Source organism: Microtus oregoni, unplaced genomic scaffold (genome assembly GCF_018167655.1).
Source record: "Microtus oregoni isolate MIOR12 unplaced genomic scaffold, Mior012 000002F_ref0000024, whole genome shotgun sequence".
In the NCBI taxonomy this organism is placed as follows: domain Eukaryota; kingdom Metazoa; phylum Chordata; class Mammalia; order Rodentia; family Cricetidae; genus Microtus; species Microtus oregoni.
The window spans coordinates 45028693-45053588 of record NW_024543061.1 but is presented as its reverse complement, the minus strand read 5'-3'; positions in this window follow the sequence as shown (position 1 = coordinate 45053588).

Sequence of the window (24896 nt, the reverse complement as noted above, 5' to 3'; positions counted from 1 at the left end):
CTCAGATTATAAGATGAAAAATTTTAACACTAAAGACTGCTGTTTGATAGCTTCTAGTAAAAAATGAAACCACAGTGTAGAGAAATGTTGTTTTTGTATTTCTGGTTTCTACTATATGACTGTGTGATTTGTGGTGAAAATAAAACCAATTTTACCTACCATTTGAAAAAAAATCTATATTGTTTAGCAACCTCAATTGTTTTCCTCATTAAGGAAATAAAAGCTAAATTCTCTCTATCATGAAATTCCAGAGTAATTACTATAACACTATATTAAAAATATATAGCATTTAAAATTCTATTTGTTCATATTTATCAACAATGGTAAAAACAAATAGTTAATAAAGCATTAAAATGGGGAGCAATCTTTTCTACACATCTATTTTAACAATGACCATAGGAGAGATTTCTGATCTACTTGATATGTCCTTTAAAAGATAAAAGCAGAGTTGGTCAAGAAGGGATCAGGTGCAATTGAGAGGGATGGAAGGAGAGAATATAGGGAGAGATGACTGAAATTGTAAGGTATTTGGGGGACAATGTGAATACCTAGTGCAGTAGAAACCTCCAGGATCCTAGGAGGGTGACCCTAGCAGAAATCCTAGTAATGGAGGATATGGAGCCTGAACATCTTCTATAACTAGGCAATTACCAATGGTTAGACTGGGATACCAACTAAGCCACAAAACCTATAATCTGTCCTGTCTAAAAGATGTGCAGGGATAATGAGACCCAAACCTGTGGAAACGGCCAATAAATAGTCTAATTTGAGGCTCAAGCCAAAAGAGGAAGTCCATGCCCTACACTGTCTGAAATGACCAGGAACCCAAGGCTGGATAGCCCAGAGACCTAAGATAGAAAAAAAAATCGTCAATAAAAAGATTCTATACTCATAGATTTGTACTTTTTCCAATCATCCTCAGGGAGGCTAAATAACCATGGGAATGGATACAGAGACCCACAGTCAAAAATTAGGCTGAAGAAGATCAAATTGGAGATCTTCATCTGATCCCTCTCTTTGTAGTTCAGGAACCTTGTAAAAGGGGGAAAGGAAGAACTGTATGAGCCGGAGGGACCAATGACACCAAGAGAATGAAGTGCACAGGATCAATGAAGAAGGGATCATACGGAATCACAGAGACTAAAGCTGCATAGGTGTAAACTAGTTCCTCTGCAAATACGTTATTGTTATTACCCGGCTGTTTTAGTGGAACTCCTAACAGCAGGAGCACGAATGTCTCTGACTCTTCTGCTTAGTCTTCGACCCTTTTCCTCCTTCTGAGTTGCCTTGACTAGCCCTGATATGAGGTCTTGGGACTAGTGTTATTGTAACTTCTTACATCATGTTCTGGTGATATTCCTGAGAGGGATGCTCTTTTCTGAAGGAAAATGGAAGAGAAGTAGTTCTAGGGAAGAAGAGAGGTGTAGGGGACACTAGAAGCAGAGAAGGAAGGGAAAACTATAGTTAGGATGTATTGGATAAGAGTTGAATATAAAAAAGATAAATCCAATATAATGACTTTTATATAATGAAGTCTGTGAGAGATAGACAAGTGTCGGTTCAGCATGTTCTGCAAAGAAAGCAGTGAAAGATAGTAAACGGGGTGAAACACTGAACACTTAAGTAGATCTGTCTTCTTTGTTAGATACTACTTGCACATTTAGCACAAATTCTTTTCCAGATTCCAGAAGATGGGGAAAGTAGCATTGAAACAACATCCCAGAAATCTTAATTATGTCAACTTACATATGGATTACCAATTACAGATCATATGTTATGGGAGGCACTGAGTATAAAGCAATGCATAAAGTAAGTTTCTGTTCTCACCAAGTTCAGTAGCTTATTGATAATTTTAGCAGAGAAGGACACATATCAGGGCATGCAATCATCTGATAAGCTCTGTGATAAATGTGAGTAACTTCCTTTTTCAAAGTCATCTCTCAAACGTATTTTATTAGTCTCCTTTTATAAAACCTAAAACAAATACTGCACAAACACTGGCATATGTTTGAAATATATCCAACCTCTCTCTGATCATTCCTTCTTTCTGTAACAATAAACTCAACTGCACAATATTTAATGAGGAATCTATTCAATAGTGAAGTTACAAGCCCATATTCCATATGGAATAAGTTTATTAACTAGTATTACCAGAAGCATAAGTGAAATAAATATTTGATCCTTGGTGGCCAACAGAAAAATAATGAGGTTCACATTATGAGTGAGTATACTCTTGTAAAGTTCTATATTATACATAGAAAATGTAAAGTTGTAATAATAAGAGCTTCTTCATATAATCCCAAGGTTATGTGTTTTACATATTTATCTTATTTATTTATTATGTATACAGTAGTCTGCTTGCATGTGTACCTGACCACAGAAGAGGGCACCAGATCTCAGTATAGATGGTTGTGAGCCACCATGTGGTTGCTGGGAATTGAACTCAGGACCTCTGGAAAAAGAGTCTAACTTCTTAACAGCTGAGCCATCTCCCCAGCCCCCACATATTTGTTTTTTGATTTAGCAACAACTTAAAGAATGAAATTTTCAGAAAAACTGATTCTTACTAGCAGAAATATAATAAAATAACTTTATCCTTAGATGCCCCATGGGAAACAGTCACAGACTGGAATGAGGTCATATTATTCATAACTTTTTATCACCATAAAATATCTGAGGTAATAAAATTATAACTGCTTTCTATGAGATCGCAGTTTTCCAGGACACATGTGCTGAGGGGAGATATGTGGTGGAGCAAAAACACTCACCGCATGGCAAAGATGTGTAAGTGAGAGAGCCCAGTGTATTCTATCCACTTCAAGGTGTAGCTCGAAACCAGAAGGACCTCCTCTGGGTTCGACCTAATTATTCTACTGCTACACAATAGTGTCACACTGGGAACCAACCCTAAAACTTATTAATCTTTCATGGGAATTTCTGATTTCAAATATATCAATCATGCAGCTAGAAGATGTTAAATCTGGGGCTCAGTTCTATAGAAGACATAAAAAGTAAGACATGTTTTATTGGCCTCTATGCTAGTTCAGACATAATTTTTGAAATCTCAATTAACAACTTTGTATTGTATCACCTATGAGAAAATAAAGCAAATGAGTGTTGAAACTATGAAAACTAATGGGTCAAATTTATGTTCAAGTGTTTTAAAAGTCACATTCCCAACACTTTCATCTTCACAAAACAGTTATGTGGAAATTACAAATTATCTCATTCAGAAAGGCTTGTCAAGACACACTGTTGATGACATTTATTAGTAGCTCTTATATGTTATTAGTATAAGAGTTGTCTTAATGAGACTAGTTCCTTCAACACAGATTGCCATCAATGCAGAGAATATAACAGATTTTGTTAGAGAACAAATGCATTTGGATGTTGGTAGCACAATATCAGTGATGAATCTTAAATATTGTACCTTCCCATGTGACTATACAAGGAACAATTGTCAATGAGATGATGCTTTTGACATCCTATTTAATAATCTACCTCTCCTCTTTTCTCTAAAATCTTGATTGACTGATCTAAGGGCTATACAATATTAAAATCAATTTGAAACAAAAAACATTCATTAGAATTAAGTTATTCTTAAGTCCTTCCACATAGAAGCAACATATCTCTTGGATAATTACTAATATGTAGTAGGTTAGAAAGACATCAGTGGGACAAAGTCCTTGTGGCCTTGTCATAGGATGAAGTTTGGTTCCCAGTACACATATTGGGCACATATAACACAATTAAATGTAACTCTAACTTCAGCATGTGTGACATTCACTTGCTGTCCCCATGGGTACCTACACATATGTATGTGTGTGCACACACGCGCGCGCACACACACACACACACACTTATACATGATGGAGGAGGGTCATCTGTCTATGTGTTACTTTCATTGGTTAATAAAGAAACTGCCTTGACCCTTTGATAGGACAGAAAATTAGGTAGGTGGAGTAAACAGAACAGAATGCTGGGAAGAAGGGAAGTGAGGCAGATGCAATAACTCTCCTCTTCAAGGTGGACACAGGTTAAAAGCTTTCCAGTAAGCCACCACCTCGTAGTGCCACACACATTAATAAAAATGTGTTAAGCAAGATGTGAGAGTTAGCCTGTAAGAGGCTAGAGCTAATGGGCCAAGCAATGTTTAAATGAATACAGTTTCCTTGTAATTATTTTGGGGCATAAACTAGCCAGGCGGCCCTGAGCCAGGCAGCAGGAATGCAGCCCGCTGCTCCTACTACATATACATAAAGAATAATATTAAAAATAATTTTTGTAGCCCTGAAAAATGGTTGAGCAATTAGAAGCACCGGAATCAGATTCCCATCATTCATCTGGTAGTTTCCAACCATCTGTAATTCCAGTTCCCTGGGATCTAATGGCCTCTTCTGACCCACAGTGTCAGGTACTTATATGGCACACAGATACATGCAGGCAGAAAACCCTTACCCATAAAATAAATGTGAAACTAATTTCTGGTATATATACTCAATATGTATAAAGTAATCATTATGATTGATAACATATCAAATACACAGCATCAATTTGTGAGAATTAGCCTGTAAGTGCTAGAGGTAAAGGGCCAAGCAGTGCTTAAAAGAATACAGTGTCTGTGTAATTATTTTGGGGCATAAGCTAGCCGGGCAGGCGGCTGGGGTGTTGGGGACGCAGCCCGGCCGCCCTTATTACTTCATATGGCGCCCAACGTATGGACAACTAAATCCACTTAAAAAACCTGAGAAGACTTAAAAATAAGGGAGAGAGAGTTTAACACAGATTTTTGCTGTTTGTTGGTGGCGTGCTGTAGAGAGATTTCCTGATTAGGCAACAGTAGCAGAAAAAATGCTGTGTCATTTTAAAGCGCGACTTCCTGGGGCTGTGCCCCCATTGCGATCTCTGTCTGGCTCCTGCGGGAGACAGAGCTTTTGAATAGAGCATCTGGAGTAAAGTGCTACGATTTGTTTGATGGCAACTAGAATTGCTGTGTTCTCGGGTCTGCTCTGCTTGTTAGAGACAAGCATGCGCTTTCTTCTAAGAGAAGCTTCCTGACTCAGCTTTAGCTGCAAAGCATGCAGCTCATTAAGAGGTCCTGCCACGAAACACTTAAACGGTGTTGACGAAAAGCTGAAAGCATGCTTTTCGGTTTTCAGCCTTAGCAGGAAAAAAGCTGCTCCGTTTAAAAATGCTGGCTTTCTGGGCTGTCCTGCCAGGACAAACTCTGACTCTTTTACGCAGGTGGTTTGTGCGGTTTGCAAGCACAGGCTGCTGAAGCTGGCTTGCTGGCTACAGCCAGTACCTCAGCCATGAGGCTGGAAAGCTAAGGAATGGGCTGGATCCAGCCGGCAAAGCCACGCCTTTAATCCTACTGATATTGCTTGGTAAATTAAAGACTTGTGTGGTCAGAAAAAGAGAGATATACAGTAAAGAGAGATTCAAAGACACAGAAAATTTCTAAATGGTTTGAAGTGTGTTAAAAATATATGCAGACTAAAATTTAAAGTTCTTAAAGTAACAAAAAAAAGGAAGAGAGTTGTTGTGTGTGGTAGCACACGCCTTTAATTCCAGTGCCTAGAAGGCAGAAACAAACAGATCTCTGTGAGTTCAAGGTGTAGTAGTGTACACCTTTAATCCCGAATGCCTGGGAGGCAGAAACAGGCGGATCTCTGAGAGTTCAAAGACAGCCTGGTCTACAGAGTTACTTCAGGTCAAAGATACAGAGAACCTGTCTCAAAAAGCAAAGAGTTAAAAGTAAAAATAAACAAAATAGAGGTTAAAACAAAGCTGCACAAAGATGGAAAATAGACAGAGAATCTTGATACTGTATGCTATTATGCTCTCTTTGAATTATTTGAATGCTGAGGAAGGAGCAACAGCTGCTAAAAGATATTTATTTATAAATGCTGCTGAACTAATCCAACATAGATATTTTGAATTTGGATCTAAGGATATGATACTTTGGAAAAGAGATTCTTATTTTGTTTTCACAGAGGATGAGACGTTGTTCACTTCTTCTATTCTGATTTGGTATGATGGACCACGCCCTCCTGAAGGGTTGGTGTGAACGCCTTCAAAAAACTGCTTTGCTCAACTGCCAACTGAGATGAAACTAGCACACAGGTTATACCATGAAAGACCTAATTAACGACGCCCCCATTCAGCAGGAAGCAGTTTGGAGAGAAATAACTGCGCCCATATTCCCAAAAAATGTTTATAAGTGTTCTTTTACATTTAAAGGGGGATATGATATAGGTATGAATAATTTGCATTAGTATAGATTTTGCTTTATTGATAGAGATTTACGGTCAATTTTGTTATATATATATATATATATATATATATATATATATATATATGTATTTCTGATATTGATTAAGGTATTGTGATTGTGTAGTTCATTAAAAAATGTAATGTATAATTAGGAAATATAAGTTGTTAATAGATAATCATAAATAATAGTCAAGTTTGTTGTCATGTTAGTTAATATTTTCTAGATGTGCGTAGATATATTTTAGATAGACATTCTTCATGTCTTTCAAAGATTACAGAATAGCACATTAAATGTTTTAATAACTTAGGGTTTTCATGACAATGAGACACTCTGCTCCTGGCAACACCAATCTACTTCAGGAAGAAGATGGGCATCAAAGAGGATCTTTATGGAGTTTGATAGCCATTTGGGCAAGAAACTGCTCTTGCCTGGACTATTGCATAAACTGGACACAGAGTACCCACAGAGAGAGGACTACTGAACTTGCCTAAGGTGAGATGATCTTTCGGGGTTCCTGATTCATTTTGAAAGAGTCTGGGAGACATTCTGCAGGACACAACAGATAGTGACTGAACTGACTTTGAATTTTCCTGCTTTATGGAAATGTCTGCTGGATACCATGGGCCTGAAGGCTGAAGATGGATGCCCCAACGGTACAAAAGTACTTTGGGTGATTGTCCAGGCAGCGAGATGTCTTTGTCATTTCTAGAGTTTGAAGTTTCTTAGTTCTTGTTTACTTAGGTAATATTATATCTTTCCAGAGTCTTTGATGGAGTTAAGAATAGTTAGTTATAGTTATAGTTTTCCTTAGTTATGATAAAGATTATTATAACTTTTACTTGATAACTGTTTTGTTATATGTAATTTTGCTATGTTAAAGTTAAAGCCCCCCCCCCTTTTTTTTTGTTTAAACCGAAAAAGGGGAAATGATGGAATAAGGTCATTGGCTAATAAAGGCACTGCCCTGGCCCATTTTATTGGTTAGGACATAGGTAAGTGGAGTAAACAGATCAGAACGCTGGGAGGAAGAGGAAGTGAGGTCAGAGACTTGACAGCTCTCCTCTAGGGAGCAGACGCCTGAGAGAGACGCCATGCCCCGCTCCCGGCATGAAGCTCCGACCCAGGATGGACTAGGCTAGAAAATCCCGGTAAGACCGGTTCTCACAGATTATTAGAGATGGGTTGATCGGGATGTGAGAATTAGCCTGTAAGTGCTAGAGCTAAAGGGCCAAGCAGTGCTTAAAAGAATACAGTGTCTGTGTAATTATTTTGGGGCATAAGCTAGCCGGGCAGGCGGCTGGGGTGTTGGGGACGCAGCCCCACTGCCCTTATTACTTCATCAATTATTTACAAAAGTGAATGAAATAGCATGTATCTGTAATCTCGGCAACTTGACAGCAAGATGGTTGTGGGAGGCCAGTACTTTAAAGCCAGTCTGAGATACACATTAAAAATTTTTCTTAAAAATGAGGTAAGAACCCATTAAATGGTCTATAAAGGTGTTTAGTGCCAAGCCCGATTACCTGAATTTGGTCCCTGAGGTTCACAGAGTAGATGAAGAGACCCAGCCAATTCAAGTTGTATCTTAGTATCCTAGTATTCCAACTTGTGTCCAGATATTTTGGGCTATTATATCCTAAAATGTTTTATTATTTATATATGCTGCTTCTCTGTTTCCCAGATAGTAGTGACAATTTCTTGGTAACAGGACTATATTTTATCTTTACATATTAAACTGCACTCAAGGTAAAGGTACATTTTCTGTAAGATTGACTAAAAAACAATGAACACAAATTAAAATAGCTTTTGTGTGAAGAGCCAATCTAGGCAAAACATATGGCGTTCTAGAAATGTAGAGACCAAAGCTTGTAATCCGAAAGAAATAGTATCTTCAGGATATTATTGATTATTGCAAAGTAGCTTTCTCAACTTCCAATCTCTGGGTACATTCCAAGGAAGTAGCTAGGTAAGTCATAGTTTTGTTTTTTTTTATTATTTTACATCTGGACATAGATAGTGTAAGTTCCCCTATATTTTTCTAGGGAAGCAGTTCCATGGAAAGCCCTGGTTTAATAAGAGAATAATAAAGTTTAACTAGTAATAAAGAAAGTGAGAAGAGAGATGGTGCATTCTAAAGAATGAGGAATGATTAACATGAGTTCAAGACCACCCAGGGATGCTTGGTGAGTTCAAGCCCAGCCATGATTACAGAATGAGTTTCTACCACACAAACAAATAACTAACTAAATCAATAAATCATTTAAAAATAAAATTGCTACTCATTTCCCACAAACAACTTCTATTTCCTCACTGGATTTAGTTGAGAGTACTATTTGACACCGAAGACAAGAGAAGGAAAAGGACACCAATTCAGCATGAAGTAGTGATAATTACATTGTGTCCCTGCCCTTCATTACCATACATATAAGAAACAATCTATCAAAAAAAATCAAGCCATCGCCATAATTGTTTTCTGAGGTGAAAATCAATTTGTTTACTTTTGACTTCAAAATATTCACTTTTCAAAAATCTTATAGACAATCACCAGTTTATGAAGAAAGCTTTGCATAAAAAGGAGTACAATAAACATCTGCTAGTCAATAGTAAGAAAGGAAACAGAAAGAAGGCTGTGACTTGCCTCTGATGACATAAAGCATCAGCTTCTCCTCTAAGTTTAACCAAAAAATACAATTACCTTACTAAACATTTATTTCAGATATTATCAGAGAATGGGATGATAACACAAATCTGCATGCTTTTAAGGCAAGGCTTGCATCATCTTTTTAAAGAAGGGAACAGATAATAACATATATATAACGTAAGAGACAATCTGTCATCTCTGCACAGGAAAGCGGCTCGCTGAACATAAATATCTTCTAGGGACTGAAGGTCTGTGTTAGCCTCTGTGAAGCAAAAAACAGGGTTTATTTTAAGAAATTACAACACCATATATATACTGTATGCACTTGTATGGATCCAAGGATTGACCTAACTAGGCAGTAGGGAATGAATAGGGTTCAAACATACAGACACATGAATACAGAAAAGCTGCGGTGGGTGGACCCTCAGTTGGAGAAGCCATGATACCCTGCAAGATCAGTGTGGTTATAAAGTATTGGTGAAGAGGAAGATAAGGTTATCACACACAGTTGAACAAGGGAGTGGGTTTATTGCATCAGATAAATAATGAGGCATGATTACTATTTATAGCTGAACAAGGGATGGTTGTGTTTTTGCCAGTGTCAATAGAAGCAGTCCCTGAGGGTTTAAGCCTGCAGTCTTTTGACCATGAACATGAGAGGGTAGAAGAGGTACTAATGAAGACATTGTGCATGTTCTATCAACATCTACACACTAAGCAGAGGAAGGCTTTGCCGTCCCTCTGAACCACACCTAGGGAAAGCTTTACAATTCTTACAAACCTGAATCATTAGATCCATGACACAGCTATACCCATGCCAAGCAATACACATTCACTAAGGACTGAACTTGCTCCCTTCTTAAAGCAATAACAGCAATAAAACAGTTATGAATACTGTCTTCTTCACCTTAAAAGTGGGAACAGATATATTTTGTGATCACAAGAAAAATTCAGATTGCTTCTCTGAGAGTCAAGTTTAGGATGAAACCTTTAATGGAATCATAGGAAAAATGCTCAGTTGTGACAACGGAGTTAATTTGAAGGCCCTCTATCTAGAAGAGTGGGTTTTTCTTTATTGTCTAAAGAAAATGAAATTTATAGAATTTATGGCACCACTAAAGTCAAAGAAAATATTTTAGAAAACATACCAGAATAACAGGCTGGCCATACATTAAAACAAACCACAAAATGGTTCAATATTGTACGCATATGTAATTTCACTAACATAACCAAAAGTGTACAAAAAACTATAATAGATGTAGAAACTCAGCTTCCCTCATCAAATTTGAATATAGTGGAGCACAAAGGTGAGGTCTGCTCACAATCTACTAGCTCTGCACAGGAAAGTGGCTAGCTGAACATAAATAACTTCTGGCAATTGAAGGTCATTGTTAGCCCTTGTGAAGCAAAAAAAAAAAAAAAAACAGGGTCAGGATCAGAAAAACAAACAGTGAAAGTGATTCTACTCGACTTGAGCTGCACAAGCGAACACCATCTGGATAGCTTAAATGACAGGGATTTATTTCCCAGAACTCTGGAAGTTAGAAGTTCCTGACTGGAGTACCAGCATGATGGAGATTGATTGAGGAAGCAGAAGGCTAACTCTCTCTAGTCTTCATTTAAGAGCACTAATCCCACCAAGGAGGGCTCAAGTCTCATGACCTAATTACTTCTCAAAGGCTTTGTCATCAAATATCATTTGGGAATTTAGAAAGTATTAGGAGTCAGTGTAATAATGAGACAGGTAATACTTTACTGCATAACAAAAGCAAACCACACATTAGACACAATATGACTCTCTCTTCTTTCCTTCAACTTTACCAATACTCTAAAAGCAATAATTTATTAACTCAAAAGCATAATTTATTTTTTCAAATACACAAACGTGTTAAATATGCACATTTGTAATATATTTACATGCTTATATAACATAGCCATTATGAATTCGTATGTATTTTCAGCAAATTTTATAAAATGTATTCAGATACTGGCAGGTTATCACACATGACCAAGTCATGTGAGTGCCTCATGTTTTTTTTTTTTTTTTTTTTCCAAATTAACTTCTTTTAGAACATTCTACATTTGTCCTAGTTAGGGGTTCATCATATTGCTATGATGAAACACCATGGCCAAAGCAATTAGGGGTGAAAGTTTTATTCAGCTTGACTTCCATAATTGAAGGAAGTCAAATCAGGAACTCAAACAAGGTAGGCACCTGATGGCACGGACTGATGCAAAGGTTATAGAGGGATCCTGCTTTCAGACATGCCTTCCATGGTTTGCTTAGTCTGCTTCTTTTAAAGTTTCATCTACTTTTATTTTTTAAAAGCAATCTTTTTTATTTTACATACCAATTCCACTTCCAACTCCCTCTCCTATTTCCATACCCCGCACCATCCCCCTACCCAAGGGGAGTTAACAAATTCTGGCATATCACTTTGAGGTAGGACCAAGACTTCCTATCCCCTCTGCCTTCTTCGAATCTAGGCTGAGCAAGGTATCCCTCCATAGAGAATGGGCTCAAAAAAGCCAGTATATGCACTAGGAATAAATTCTGGTCCCACTGCCAGTGGCCCCACAGACTGCCCAAGCCATGCAACTATCATTCACATTTAGAGGGCCTAGTTTGTTCCTACGTAAGTTGCCCAATTTTAAGTCCAGAGTCAGTGAGCTCTCACTGGCTCAGGTCATCTGTTTCTGTAGGTATCCCTTTCATGGGCTTGATCTTTTTGCTCATATGATTACTCCTCCCTCTCTTTGACTGGACTCTAGGAGTTCAACCCAGTGCTTGCATGTGGATCTCTTCATCTACTGGATGAAGGTTCTAAGATGACAATTAAGATAGAGCTTGAGAGGTGGCCTGGTCATTAAAGGCTAGGTTCACACCCCAAAATAGAAGAGTCTGTTTTCTTATAGAACTCAGAACAACCTGCCTGGGGCAGCTACCAACAATGGATTGGGCCCTCCCACAACAATCACTGATTAAAAATCACTGATTAAAAAAAAATTGTCTATAGGCTTGTCTATAGCCCAATCTTATGGAAGTATTTTCTCAGCTGAAGGTCCTTCCTCTCTGATGAACATTGCTTTCTTCAGTTTGGCATTAAATTAGCCAGCACAACTGTCTCCTTGTTAACTTGACAGATAAACGTATCACTCAACCTTTCCTCTCTTGTTTATCCCCAAGATCACATATCCATAAAGAAATGACAAAATAAAACATTTTAGAAACTGAAAAACACCACATCCTTAATAATTCAATCTCTTTAAAAGTTTTCTCTTTAAAAATATCCAGTTTCTTTTAAAATCCAAAGGCTCTGTAAAATACAAATTCTCTCTCTTTTTAATTTTTTTAAACTTTGAAGTCTATCAAATGTGGGCTTCTGTGAAATCAAAAATAAGTTGAGTAGTTTCTTACTTCAAGAGGTGAAAAACAAAAACAAGGTACAGCCACAATCTAAACAAAGCAAAATCAAACTCCAACAATGTAAATAATTGAATGTCCAATATCCGGGACTCATATAAGTAAGTAATTACTTACAAATCAAGTAAGGATCTTCTGGGCTCCCATAAACAACTTGGGTCACTTCCCTGCCTCCATCCTCTGCAGCACACACAGCTTATCTTCTAACCTCTGGATGGCTCCACTCCACTGCTTCTACTGTTCTCGGTGTTCACCCCTTGGTACCGGCCTCTGCATAATACTAAGTGTCTGCTGCAATTGGGTTGAACTTTTACCAATAGCCTTTCTTAGACTCTGTTGTGCCAAGCATCAAACTCTGCATGACTACCTCAATCCTGGGCTTCCAACTGTTATTGAAGGAGTACCTTCACCAATGACCTTTTCTGATTTCCCACAGGGTCAAGTCTCAGTTGTTTCCATGACCCTTTATGCCTTCCAAACATATTTCACCAAACTACCTAAGTTTGGCTGCTAGTGTGAGGTCCAGCCTTGACCAACTCTGGACTACAGGTTATGTGTGCTGACACTGAGGAGACTTCCCAGTATATTTTACATTAATGATTCTGTTTTCTTAAACACTGTTAATTCACAGCTCTGGCTGACCAGCATCAATTGTTCAGTAAAGTAATGGTTTCATTTCATTGGTTCTGGTCTCTTGTTAATCTATGGGAGCCCACAGAAATGAATACATTCCATCTTGACTTAGGGTCAGAGAGGTTAGACCTAATCTTGTTCCTTCAAGGATATAGGATGGAACATTTGGACCTAAGGTTCAGGTAGTGGATGTTTTGCCTACACAAAAGGACATTTTGACCTAGGTTGTGGTTATTTTATGTGTGGAGATGTATGGAGGAAATCACTTTGTTTGTTTTGTTTGTTTGTTTTGTTTTTATTGCTTTTTATTAAGCTCTACATTTTTCTCTGCTTCCCTCCCTGCCTCTCCCCTTTCCCTTCCACCCTCCTCAAAGGTCCCCATGCTCCCAATTTACTCAGGAGATCTTGTCTTTTTCTACTTTCTACTTTCCACATAGATTACATCTACGTAAATCTCTCTTAGTGTCCTCATTGTTGTCTAAATTCTCTGGGATTGTAGTTTGTAGCCTGATTTTCTTTGCTTTATGTTTAAAAACCACCTATGAGTGAGTTCATGTGATAATTGTCTTTCTATGTCTGGGATACCTCACTCAAAATAATGTTTTCTAGTTCCATCCATTTTCCTGCAAAATTCAAGATGTCGTTATTTTTTTCTGCTGTGTAGTACTCCATTGTGTAAATGTACAACGTTTTCCTTATCCATTCTTTGGTCAAGGGGCATTTAGGTTGTTTCCAGGTTCTGGCTATGACAACCAATGCTGGTATAAACATAGTTGAGCACATGTCCTTGTGACACAATTGAGCATCTTTTGGATATATACCCAAAGGTGGTATTACTGGGTCCTGAGGAAGGTTGTTTCCTAATTTTCTGAGAAATCACCACACTGACAACCAAAGGGGCTTTACCAGCTTGCATTCCCACCAGCAATGCAGAAGTGTTCTTTTTTCCCCACAACCTCTGTAGCATAAGTTGTCATGAGTGTTTTTGATCTTGTCCATTCTTATAGGTGTTAGATGAAATCTCAGAGTTGTTTTGATTTGTATTTCTCTAACAGAAAAATGTATACATAATAAATAAATAGTACTTTGTTTGTTCTTTGTGTCATGCTCAGGAAGCCTTTTGCCTCCCCCTTTTCAGAATGGGATGTATATAAGAACTTTCAATAATAAACTTGAGGCAGATCACAGTATTCACTGGATGCCCTCCCAACTCTATCTTTTGTCTCTAATATCTTATGTATTTCTTTCCTCAATCCACACCGCCTTCCTCTGAAACTTACAGACCCATCAGGTTTTATATGACATTAATCACAGCTGTTTCTTCAGCCCCTACTGACCAAAACAGCAGATTCCTAACTCAAAAATGGCCAGAATAGTCTTTAAACGATGCTCAAACTTACCTCTGGAACTTCGAAGGCTACGCCTTTGTCGTTGGCATTGCTCTCAACTTTTTTATCTTCCAGGTTTCCACAGAAAGCTCACCAATCTTGGAACACTCAATGGCTTTTTTAGTCCCAAGTTCCAGAGCTTTTCCACCATCCTCCAAAAACAGCATAGTAATGCATGCCAGAATAATAACCAATTATCCTGGTCTTATCCACTGCTAGAGGTATGTATGAAGATACACTATGACCAAGGCTATGCTTTTAAAAGGTGGTATTTAACTAGGGACTTGCCTATAGTCTTGAGGTTTTAGTACATTTTCATTATGACAAGGTGTATGACAGCATACATGGCGCTAGAAAAGTAGCTGGGGAGTCTTAGATCCTGATCTCCAAGAAGCCAGATATTTCTGTCCTAATTGGGGTTTTTGTTAATGTGATGAAACACCATGACCACAACAAAGTGGGAAGGAAAGGGTTTACTTGGCTTTCACTTCCATACTGTAGTCCATTACCTAAGGAAGTCAGGGTAGGAACTCAAATAGGGTAGGAACCTGGAGGCAGGAGCTAGTAACAAGGCCATTGAGAAGTGTTGCTATTGCATTAGCCTCCATAGCTTGCTTAACCTGCTTTCTTATAGAACCCAGGATGACTAGCCTTGATTATTTTCCTTCATAAATCCTCTCTTGTCCTTCCCTCTTACATGTTTGTCCAATGTGATTTATTGTACATCTTCCTCATCTTTCTTTCTTTATCAACAATGTAAATCTCAACCCTTCTAAACAGACCACTTCCTTCTTTTGGTAAACGTCTTATTCCTATTTGATTTCTCCACAGGTTCAACCAGAGAGCAGTACTAGATAAAAGCTCTATAAATATTTGCAGTTTTGTGCTGTGGTTGACCTGCCATAAAGAACAATGATTTCCTTAGGAAATTCACTGCTCCCAGTGCATGAGGTAAAAGCTAGATTTTAGCAACCATGTACCTAAAACTAAAGAACTAACAACTTCTTTGGGAGTTGAACAATAAAAGTGAAAGGCATTTTTATCACAATCTTATTTGTTCAGCTAAGGCAGGTCTTGGTTTAACTGGACCTCAGAATTTAGACAGAGTTTTAGAGTGGTCCCACTGCTTGGATTCAGAACATACTGATGATCAGTATGCAACACTGTATGCCTTTAAAAAAAAAACAGATTCATCCTTTAGAGGTGGTTAACATATAAGTAAATATATAAATCAATTACGAGATGAGAACATCAACCTAGGATATTAAATGTTTGTTTCTCTTTAAATCTTAATGTTCACAAATGGCTATACTTTTTAATTCTCTTTGAAGGAAAGAAGATACACTAGGAAGAATTAACAATATCCTTAAATGTTGCTTGCTGTATTACTGGCCATGCTCCTTGTTTTAGAAAAAAGTGAACAGATTTATTACAAAGAACAGCATGTTTTCTTTTTATAATTTATTTGCATTGTTTTTCATTATGTGTCTGTGTTCATGCGGTGAATATGTGCACATGAGTTCAGGAGCCTATGGAAGTCACAGGGATCAGCTGCTAAAAGGTGGTTGTGAGCCACTTGGCACTGGTGCTAAGAGCTTAAATGGAGTACTCTGTAAGAGCATTATATTCATTTAACCAAGGAGTAAACTTCACAGTCACAAAATGTTTTTTTTCTTTGTTTGTTTGTTTTGATAACAGGGTCAATTTATAGACTAGGCTAGCCTATAACTCATAGAAATCTGCCTACCTCTGTCTCCCAATTGCTCGTATTAAAGGTTTGCACCACCCTATCCAGATGTGTTTCTTCTTCCTTAATTTAAACATAACTGCATAGAACTGAAAAACACAAGGTAAATAAATCTTATATGTATCATCGATTCCAAACCAAAGTACGATTCAGTTCATGAAAATCAACCAACAAACAAGAAGCAGTAGGGAAAATAATGTCAGGAATGGTGACTAAAACCTTCCTTTAAATTAAAGCTGATGATTGATTGGGTAACACCTGCCAGTATACAGTTTTGCAATAAATGGTAGGAACTATGTCAGGTGCAACTGGTGCATAACATTGAGAGATGTGCACCATAGGAAATGAAGATACTATCTGGTTACTGAAAAGGGTCAAATGGGCTTTTAGCATATTTGAAATTCTCTTTCTAGCACTCAGATGTTAATGATATGCAGATCAGTACAATTCTTCATGTTAAATAACATCTGGGATTGCTCCTTAATCGAGTAAATTGGGTTAAAATATTGCATTTTTATTGCTAGCTTAATAGCTTAAAGAGGTATTAAACATTTAATTATTAACCTTGACATGAAAGAATTGAAGAGATTTCTTGGATGATTTAAGGATTTAAAAGTTCCCTCTTCTGAGTGAAATTCATATGCTAGATAAAGCAGATCTAACTAGTTATCTTGAAAAAAGTATTTGACTTTAATTGAAATAAAGTAATAATAGCACATAAGTTGCTTGAAGACATCATTCACAGAAGAATGGATGTATTATAGGAAAGGCGATGGCTGACAGTTGTTAAAATGCCCTGAGACTGTCACTACTAATGAATAAGTAGGTCAAACTAGGAGTTCTTTTTTAAAAGTTTTAAATTATATTTATTTACTTAGGCTGTGTGTCACGTCATGCATGCAGACATCAGTGGACAGTTTCTAGGAGTAGATTCTGTCCTTGAGGCTTTGTGAAGGTCCCTTATAATATACATTTCTCTAGCGTCTCAGTAATTCTTTAAAAAAAAACTCCCCTTTATATCTATGATATACAGAAAGATACCAATGAAATGTCTCTCATAGTGCTTATATATTATTGTGATTAGAAGGACCCAAATAGAGACTTTATGTCAGTAAAAAGAAAAGGCCTATCAAATGGCAGCAAGTAAATGGATTGTGATACCCATGAATAGTTTATAGTCACTACTATGCCCTTCACTCTTTAATAACCAGCTCCCTCAAACAAATTCCTTGCTTATGTGATGTTTGCCACTTCCTTTACCACAAATATTTACAGCATGATAGATTTTGATCTCCACCATGACAACAGAGACCATAAAGTGGGAAAGAGATAGATGTGTTCCATCAATGGCTTTGAGCTAGTCCAAGATGGCTTCTGCATTCAAACAATGAAAGGGCTACATTCAGGAGGTTATCTGGAAAGGCCTTCCAGAGAGGGACAGTTTTACTCAGAATTGAGTAACTGTGGAAAGCCCCACATGGAATTAGAGATGTTATATTCAGAACATGGAATGTGGGTAATAAAAGTCCAAAAGCCAGTGCAAGCCCGGATTGTTGGCAGAACAGAAAGAAGTGAGGACGACAATAAGCGAAGAAAAGATAGTGAAACAGGCTGTAGAGGCAACCAGAGACTTTCATGCAGAACTTTGTAGTATAAAATATGGAATTTTCCTGAAATATTCCTGGAAGGTTTATGAATCGTATTAATTCCCTTGACTAACCTTATTGCATCTAGTCTATGCTGTCCCCAGTAAAGTAAAATGCCATTACTGAAGGAAGACAGCCATAAGCTCACTGAGCATAAGAATAATATGAGAAAACTCCCGGGAACTAAATTGAATAAAAGTTCAGAGTTGATGAACATATCAACACGTTATTACTAATTATGTCATCCAATAAACAATAATTTGCTTCATTCACATAACACTTTTTCTCCTTATGTTTCCTATTGCCAATTACCACTGTCAGGTTGTCACTACAGTACTTTTTTGAAAATGATTCCATCATATAAAATCAACATAATCTAAAATAACTACTGGAGATCTTGACCTAAGCGCTTATATATAAAACAAATGGTTTTTAAATTGTGGTTATAATAGCACATAAAAGTAAGGAGTAGTTGCAACACACATAATATCCAGAAAATAAAATGTTATGGACTCCAAGGGAACTGTAGATATTTCTAACTCTATTCAAAATGTCCTGTAACTCTAGATAGAATTTCCCTGGGCTACAGAAAAGCACAGATGGTATTAGTGTTTATTAGATCTGTGAAGGTTACTTTAAAAAATGCATCTGAAGTTGTGCCTCAGAATGGTCAAAATACATCGTTGGAGCCAACAATGTCAACAAAGTAAATATTCACTGTGGTGGTAGAAAATAATAATGTTTCCAATAACAAAGTCTAAGGGTAGCATCTTAATAAAAACATAACCCTGCTAATGTTGTTTCCTAAGTTATGAAATCAGTCTCAAGGTTTATGAATTATTTGAAACAATATTGCCTCCACTGGACCAGACCTAGAATAGCAGAGATGTGTTAGAATTTATCCTGTTGGTTGGTCTAGTGGAGAAGAGCTCAGTACATAAAGACAAGCACAGAAGTACAGTACATTGTGGTCATTCTTAAATAGAGATATGATCGAATACCATGGTCCAAGGATACCAATATTGCTTGACTGTGAGAAACACAAGGAAGATGAATTTAGTCCCGTGTGCTGAAAGATAAATTGAAACGTGACATTAAGAGAGGAAAGAAGTAGCCAGGCAGCTTGGTACATGCCTTTAATCCCAGCATTTGGGAGGCAGAGTCAGGTGGATCAAAGCGAGTTCCAGGACAGCCAGGACTGTTATGCACAGAAATCTGGCTTAGAGAGAGAGAAAGAGAGAGAAAGAGAGAGAGAGAGAGAGAGAGAGAGAGAGAAAGGAAAAAAGCAGCCAAATATTGCTGTACATGCATATAATCACAATAGCTTCTAATAGAAGGTAGGGGAATCCTGACCTCAAGATCGGTCTGATTGACAGAAAAGTAGAAGGGGAAGAAGCAAACAGGCATCCCATGTATACCTACCAGGGACTTAGAATGCACTTGCACAAATAAAAATGGTTGGTATCTAAGGAGGTGAAATTATTTTCGATTTGTATTCTATGTATTGAAAAAACTTTGCATTTTGTCATGCTTGCCCTTAGGGAATCATTATACACCTCTTAAATGACATATATTTTATTTTAAAAACTCAAAATATTAAAATAATAATAAATGGACTTGCATACCACAGTATAAAAATAGAAAACAGATGTCATAGCATGGATACAATTGTACTCTCCCCAACCACAGACCCAGCAACCACCCATTCAATCTTGTCATTTCAATTCTGTCATACTGATATTGTCACAGAGTTAGGTTATATCTTAAATACCATCCTGAAATTAAGGTTAAGTTGTACTTAACATAACAGTTTGGCTACTTCTATGTTGTATATATTAACTGTTTCTTCCCTTAATTACAGCACTGTGTTAGGTTGTAACAATGTATCATGGTTCATTTTTCATTGACAGACAGTTGTGTTGTTGGGTTTTAATTATAGCTATAATTATAATTACAATAAAGCTGCTAAGATATTTGTCCATGATTTTAATGTAAACATAAGGTTTAGTTCTCCAAGGTAAATAAATGCTCAGGAATTTGATTGTTATGCCATACAGTAGCTATTTGGCTAACTTTATAAAATTATGTTGAAATATTTTTTCAGACTAATTCCTCTGTTATATTCCCTTCCTCAAAGAAGGAGCGATGTCATTGCCCCAGATCTTTGCCAGCAGTTGATATTATCAATGTGTTCTCATTTTACCTCTGTAATAACTATATATCTACTGCTACTCTAAGTTTATTTCATTTCTGAAATGGACAATGATCACGCACTGAAAATTTTTTAGTCTATGATTATGGTGTCATGATGTAATGAGCAGGTGCTCTGGGACTTGTGCAGAAGATAATAAACTGAAATGTCTAGAGATAGAAGGCTAAGATATAATTGAGTTGATGTACAACAAAGATGATCAGATATATTCAAAGTCCCAAGTATAGCTTACTAAAAATATAATACTAACAAACAGCAAAGAGATTCAGATTCAATAAATATTTGAAAGTAGGGTCAAAACAATAAATTACGTCAGTGATTAAAGAAAAGAATAAGTGATTGATATGGGAGTGACCCAAATTAAAAATACATAGAACAAAGCGTTTGGACAGAAAAGGGGATTGAAATATATGAGAAATAGTAAAATTGGTTTGTCTATCTCAGGCTAATTATATAGAGGAAATTCTACTCAGAATGAACACCTGTTTCATGGAGAACAAAGGACTCATGGGTGAAATGGAGTAATTTACTCATAACTATTTCCTTGTATCTGTTTTGAGAATGCTGGTTGAAACTAAACTCTGACTTGCAAAATATTCATACTAGAAGTAAGTATTGTTTTGTAACACATACATGAATACATATAGATAGATGATATATATATATCACTAGATAAAAATAGATAGATGATAGACAGATGATAGATTAGATAGAAGATAGACGATAGATAGATAATATAGATAGATAATGTAGATAGATATGTAGATAGATAGATAGATGATAGATAGATAGATGATAGATGATAGATACATACATACATACATACATACAAACGTACATACATACGTACATACATAGTGTTCTGGTGGAAGTTTCACCCCAGTCCCAGGCACCCATATACCCAAAGAGTCTGAAATGTTCAGGTGGAAGCTCCACCACAAGTCCCCTACCCCATCTCTCTCCAAACCCTGCTACATCTCAGAAAGCCTGCCAAATTATGACCCCCCTCCCCCAGAGATACCCAATACTGCTCCCACAGGGTACTTAAACTGCCCCCGCCAGAAAACAGACAAGTAGTGATATGGGAGAGTCTTCTGTTTTGCGTCGATTTCATAGGTTAAATAAAGAAACTGCCTTGGCCCTTTAATAGGACAGAAAATTAGGTAGGTGGAGTAAACAGAAGAGGATGCTGGGAAGAAGGCAGTGAGTTCAGTCACCATAGCTCTCCGCTCTAAGGTTAAGATTTTACCGTTAAGCCATCACCTCGTGGTGCTACACAGATTATTAGATATGGGTTAATCAAGATGTGAGAGGTAGCCAGTAAGAGGCTAGAGCTAATGGGCCAAGCAGTGTTTAAAAGAATACAGCTTCCGTGTAATTATTTCAGGTAAAGCAAGCCAGGTGGTGGGACACAGCCCTGCTGCTCCTTCTACAAAGTGGTTTTCTGGTCTTCCTGTCCTCTCCCCTCTCTGGCTGGGGTTAGGATGGCTGGAAATTCATCTGGGGGTGTTTTTATTCATTAAACATGGGCTTTTTCTACCTTAGTTTGATTTCGTGGGATTTGGATTTTTGTATCAGTGGAGAGGCTGAAGGGGGTTCAGAAACTTTTCAGATAAGTAGATAGATGATAAATAAATGAGGGCAACACTAACAATAATGTACCAACAATGAGGTCAGATACTTAACATTGCCATTTTATATGTTAATCTTAAATGGCCTTCTTTGTAGCTTGGTGGAGAAAATAGTAGACTTTTCTTTTGTGTGAAAACCAGAAAAATGGCAAAGAATATGACCAAGGAAGAAAAAATATTTTTATTTCTAAGAAGGGTTGAACTTTCTTCCCTCAAAAAATATACTGAACATCCTAATGTAGTCAGACCCTTCTAAGTCCTGGCAAATCTACTTGAACCACAAACACATGATTAAAGGGCAAATGTAATCCATATTTATGCTCTTCAGAAATAAAGATGAAAATCTATAAAGCACTGTGATCATATTTAGAAAATTTTCAATCAAACAATTCTGCCAATTCCTAAATGCACTGATACCAGCAAAGAAACAGATGTCTCATTTCATTCCTCTGCCAGTGCTGGGGAGAAGAAAACTGTTCCTAAGCAGAAATTCTGCTGCTCTTGAAAGCCATGCAACACTCAAACAAGTTAGTTTTTACTTTATGAACTTAAGATGGAACTCAAACAAGGAGTATGAAAAAGGAATATAAATATATTCATATAGCAAAGAAAGTAATGATTGTCAGTGAAAGATAGGAAACTATTGATGAAATAAAAGATAATGAGAAGGCAGATCCAAACAAGACAACTACCACTATCCTCTCCTCCCCCACTCAACTCCCCTCCCACCACTCCCTTCTGGTTCTTGTCTTTCTCCTTTTCTTCCCTTCCCTTTTTTCCTTTATGACATGCCACAGTATTGTCATGTAGTTCAGCTGTCTTCAATTCTGCTCAGTTTCCTATACGTCTAAGAGTATAGGTATAAACAATCACACTATCATTAAACTGTTAATAAAAATAAATATATGGATGAAAGATAAGGAAAGGATCTTGGCTATGAACACTCAGAATATGACAAGGTAAAAAATGTAGTTAACAGAGAAGCTGATGTGTGAAATACCATCAGAATTCACAGATGCAGCAGGAATGAAAAAGCATTTATGGAATGTGCATTTTAGCAGACTAGGGAAATTGGTTCAATTCCCTCTGTATTTCAGTCAAGTAAAAGAAACATACTCCAAAGGTAGAATGATTCAACTTGTGGTTAACAAGTATAACTGGTGCCTAGAGACTTACTGGTTAAAAATACTTGCTGCTTATAGAGGACCTGGGTTTCATTCCCAGTACCCACATGGGGGCTCACAACCAACCACAACTACATTCCAGAGATCTGCTGACTTCTGCAGATGCTAGGGAAACATGTGGTGTACATTGATCAATCAATAGATAGGTAGATAGATGATAGATAGATAGATAGATAGATAGATAGACAGACAGATAGATAGATGATAGATAGATATAGATATGCAGGCAAAACACTAATGCACATAAAATAAAACAAGTGAATCTTTAATGAGTCGAACAGAAGGAGCAGGAAATACTAACAATAGGGGAATCATCATTAAGGAACAGACTGAAGATACACATCCTGGCTGAATGACAAGCCAGTTCTTCAATTGAGGGCTCTGATCCACTCAGGAGAGATAGCCCCAAACATTAAAAAGGCCTTGTATTCCACTGAGCATGTTTTTATTTTTGAATGTTTACACACACACACATAGTATTGTGGGGCCAAGGGCAGCCTAGCCACACATAATGGGACCCAAGCCATGTGGGGTCCAGGGCAGGCCTGTCACACATGGGGTCCAGGACACACAGCTGTTGTAGCTGGCACTACCCAGGAACAGACCATCCAAAAGAAATTCCTAACATTTGAATCATTGTAGACAGGCTCACCTGCCAGCACGCATCCATTGCTTTTCACCAGGACACCCCTAAACAATTGTCAGCTAATCAGGGGTCCTAAACATTAGAAATCCCTCATCTCTACCCTTGCTACTATAGAATCCCAACCCCAACTGAGGTAGGGGTTCTCCAATCACACATTGCATACACTGAGAGTCTGAGTTTGCAAACTTCTGTAAGAATATAGGCTCTTTGCTCTTACATACAAGACTCAGTCTCCTAGTTGGTTTTGGGGAGCACTCTGTGATCTGGGTATAAAAGGTATGAGCTATATAAACTTTCTGATGCACTAAGATTCTGAATAACAGTACTATTATTTTAAATTATATATAAACATACACACAAACTTTATCATACACAGCTTTATGGGATTAGAGAAACCAATTAGTATGCAAAAAGCTGTAAGTAAGCAAAGGGAAAATATATGAAGGTTTTATCACTTATAATAACAATGAAAAGTATAGGATAGAAACTATTTTTTAAAAATTAATAATAAAGCTCAGCAATGGTAAAATGTTTAGTAAATATATATTTATTTTGTAAATGGGATAAACAAATAGGCAGTGATTAAAATATCCAAGGATTAAGATTCAAATCAGCAAGAAAAAGGTTAGAAAAAAATAAAACATTTTAAGCAATAACTTTCTCTCCCAGGGTAAAAAGTTTTAAATAAAAAGCATTAATGCAGAAAATGTTGGTATAGTCAAATAATTATTGAATATCGCTATACATCTAAAAACATAAAGTGATAAAATTTACGAGGAAGTCAGCTTGGGAATATATATTAAATTATTTCTGTATAAAGTCCCACATTCACTTATTTAACAAAGATACATATAAACAAAATGAACAATGATACGAAGTCAGTTTGATGGAAATACAGCTCGATTCATTAGTAAAGGTTATACAGCTCTCTCAGATTTGTTGAAGAAAACCACATTTTCTTTTAAACACATTTATTTTGCTACAATACACACACAAACAAATAAGAGCCGTTGCTGCTTTTGTTGATTACTAGAACTCTAAATAAAGCAATTAAGGCAAAGAGATAATACATAAGCTTCTTGTAAACCACAGGGCAGGGAAAATGTCAAAGTCCCAACCCTACATGAAAGCTAAGAAACTGTGAGAGAAAGACAGTAGCCATTGAGTATCAGTTTGTAATTCCGCCTAACGGTGTCTTGAGTGAATACATATGACCATATGTAGTGCTACTTTGTTGTTACTGTGAACCTAGCCTTTAATCCCATGCCACTTCTCCACCCCTAAAGTACAAGTTACAGCAGTTTAAAACTTCAAATACAAGAAGTTTGGTCTCTACATAATACAGCTGATAGTTTCCTTCCAAGTTGTATTCTCAAAAACCTTCCTGGTATTTTAGTACGATAATGCACTATGAATGTTATTGGCACCATACCTGACTCAGAGAAGTTGCTTGTGACTGTGAGTCTA